General features: G+C 37.1%; 1 pseudogene; it reads left to right on the top strand.

The window, feature by feature from the left end:
• The first annotated feature begins 303 nt into the window (after window positions 1-303).
• LOC148697759 (DEAD-box ATP-dependent RNA helicase 13 pseudogene) lies at window positions 304-1106 on the top strand (annotated as a pseudogene).
• The last annotated feature ends 2016 nt before the right edge of the window (window positions 1107-3122 follow it).

Below are 3122 nucleotides of genomic sequence, written 5' to 3'. Positions count from 1 at the left end.
GTCGGTGTTTGACACAGAAAGAAGTCAGTGTCTAAAGGTGTATGCAATCAGCTTGTTGTTTTCTGAGTATTTCACATTTGTTGGTTATCTTGGTTGGAGGAAGAAGACGAAGAAGTCGTCATTGGAGACAACAAAGATGAAATCTTGAAGAATGGAAGTGGGTTGTTTGGATTTCTGGCAAATAAGGTTTCTGCAGGACTAATTCTTGTGAAAGGTCGATGCTTTAAGAGGAAGACAAGATGTGACTAAGAACAGAGTATGGCAGAAAGTTTAAACCTATGTGAAGTCCAAGTGTTTGACGAAATGCCCAGCTCAGAATTTTTATGTGAAGAGAGAGAACGCGATGGTGTAGGTGCTCTATCAAGATTTCTCTCATGGGCAGCTTCCTGGAAGATCTTATGTTCATTGACATATGCAATTGATGTTGCAGCAAGAGGCCTGGATATTCCTAGTATTTGAACTGTTGGTCACTACCAGCTTCCACATTCAGCAGAAGTTTATGTTCACAAAAGTGGTAGAACTGCTAGAACTTCTGCTGATGGGTACAACATTGCACTAATTGCACCAAATAAGACCTCTAAATTTGCTTCTTTGTGCAAATCATTTTCTAAGGAAAGTTTTCAGCAATTTCCCATGGATAGCACATACATGCTTGAGGTCATGAAACGGTTATCTCTTGCATGTCAAATAGACAAGATTATGCGGAAAGATTCCCAGGAGAAATCGAAGAAAAAAAATTGGTTCGAAAGAAATGCAGAATTGATTGAATTGGTTGTGGACCATGATTGCAGTGAGGAGGAAAAGGTGAAAAGTCATAAGCAAAAGAAAGCCAACTTCGCGAGTTTAGAGAAGTTATAGCAGGAGCTCAAGATGTTACTTTCACGACCATTACAACCGAAGTCATTTTCACATCGTCATTTGACAAGGGCCGGTGTGTCACATTCCTGCTATATCAATTCGAAGAATTGACTAAGCAAAAATTTGGTGATGGCAGTGACTCGGGAGATAAGAAAAGAAGCAAATCGGTAGTTATTGGTCAAGATCTGCAGATTTTGGTATGGTTTTCTGCTTCTTCCTTCCATAATGTTTCACTGCACTTGCACTAGATTTGGGTATGGTTCTTGGATTGGTGATCTTGTTGAATAGCATTTGTTGAATTTGTTAAGTTGTTGAAACTATTAAGTTGTTTTCTCTAAGAATTTGTTTGATGGTTTTGCTAAGTCTCTTTATTAGGTTTGATCTTTCTGCAACTCTTGATATATTTTGGAGAAATGGTTGTGAATTCTTGCATTCTAGCATGTATAATTTTGTGGATTATGGTTTGCGTAGACAGATCACTTGCACGATCTTGGAACCTCTGCCACCTTTGATTCTTAAGCTTTCTCAACCTTTGTATCAAGTTATCCAAGCTATCAATTGTATTGTTGCTCATGTCCTTTGCTCCCTCAGAATCAATCAAAGTGGGGTGGATTTCATGAATTGTTTGCTTAAAATCCATACTGAGAACCAAGCAGAGAAAGCTTATTATGTTTTGGTGGTCCATTACTAGATTCAAACGGTTTCTCTTATCATCTTGATATTTAAGCAGCCGTCTACGCAATTTGTCAAGTCTCTTCAAGGACAATATGTTTTCCTATCACAGCCTATAATTTCAGAGTCTAACCAACTCAGTTGTTAGCATGAATCTACAGTAAGTCCGGTTATAAGATGAAGTTTGAAGAAGTTGTAAATGGTAAATCCCACGAAGGGTAATTCCATGATGTGAATAGGTAAATCCCACGAAAGGTAGAAAAAGTTGTTAATGGTAAATCCCACGAAGGGTATTCCCGTGTTTTGAATAGGTAAATCCCACAAAGGGTAATCCTACATAGATGTTGATTTTCAATTATTGAAATTGTGAAGGCCGATGCCATTGTTCAAAGAAGTTGGTTTTTGGTAAAATTCACAAAGGACGATCCCGTGGTGCTATAGTTAAGGCCGATGCCACACTATAGTTTGTTAATTTTCTGGTTTTGCAAATATTAAAGGTTGAAGCCAAGTTGAATGAGATTATTGACGGTAAATCCCACGAAGGGTAAACCTGCAAGAGGGTGTGTTACAACTTTATAAGAGGTTGTTCTTTGATTGAAGCTTCTGTTAGAGGCAGTAAGGTTTTGTGTTGTTAGAGGCAGTAAGATATTTTGAAGGAAAACTATGGGTTGGTGAATCAAGACACAAAAAAGAAAAGGGAGAAGATATTGTTGCTGCTGCTGTCCTCTGTTTCTACAAGTTGTTACTGCCCATTAGAAGTATTTTGTACAATATTAGCGATAAGGTCATCCATAGTTTGGTCAAGATTCATCAAATTTTGGTGCAAGTCCAGCAGAAGATTTATACGTCACGTCATTGGCAGGTTGTAGGTCTTTTGGTCCATTGGAATTATTTTGAACTTCCTTCCAGATTTCTCTTTTGTGTTTTTTGGCAAGATGTTATGTTCTAGCTTTTCCATATCATTGCAGCTATGAAGATCAAGCAGATGTCTCAAATTGCAAGATTTAACAATCTATTTTATACTTACATTGCTGCAACTGTGTTCTGTTTTATGGTTTGTGGACATACAGGAGGGAAAACAGATGATGCATTGCGACATTAAATGTACGGTAGAGATTGAAGGACTTATGGTTTGTGGAAGAATATATAGTTGAAAGAAAAGAAGTGGTGGATCTGTTGATTTTTGTTGATGGGTCTGATGCCTAGCTGAGAAGTGATTCCATCAAAAGCAGCTTTTGAATTTTCAAGTGATTGCAAAATTACAGATTGTTCAACTTTGTGTTTTGTTTTCTAGTTTCGTAGCAGTAATTGTATATATGTTCTTCCAATCTCAAACTGGGTTACCCCAATTAAGATTGAGGGGGAGAATTAAGGGTACAAGTGTAATACAGTTAGAAATACAGAGGTTGTTAGTATTTGGTTAAAGTAGTTATGATTTCTCTTATAAAAACAGTGTGTGTAATCTTCACTTAGTCAGTTAATACAAATCCTATTTCTTTCTAATATCTCTGTATTTATCCTTCCGTTCATTATTTCTTCTTGATTTTCCATTTAATTCCCAAACATTGCAATGTAGTTAACAATTACGCCGT

Source organism: Pyrus communis, chromosome 3 (genome assembly GCF_041283825.1).
Source record: "Pyrus communis isolate YQ-2024b chromosome 3, ASM4128382v1, whole genome shotgun sequence".
NCBI lineage: Eukaryota > Viridiplantae > Streptophyta > Magnoliopsida > Rosales > Rosaceae > Pyrus > Pyrus communis.
This window is presented reverse-complemented; position numbering and strand designations above follow the sequence as displayed.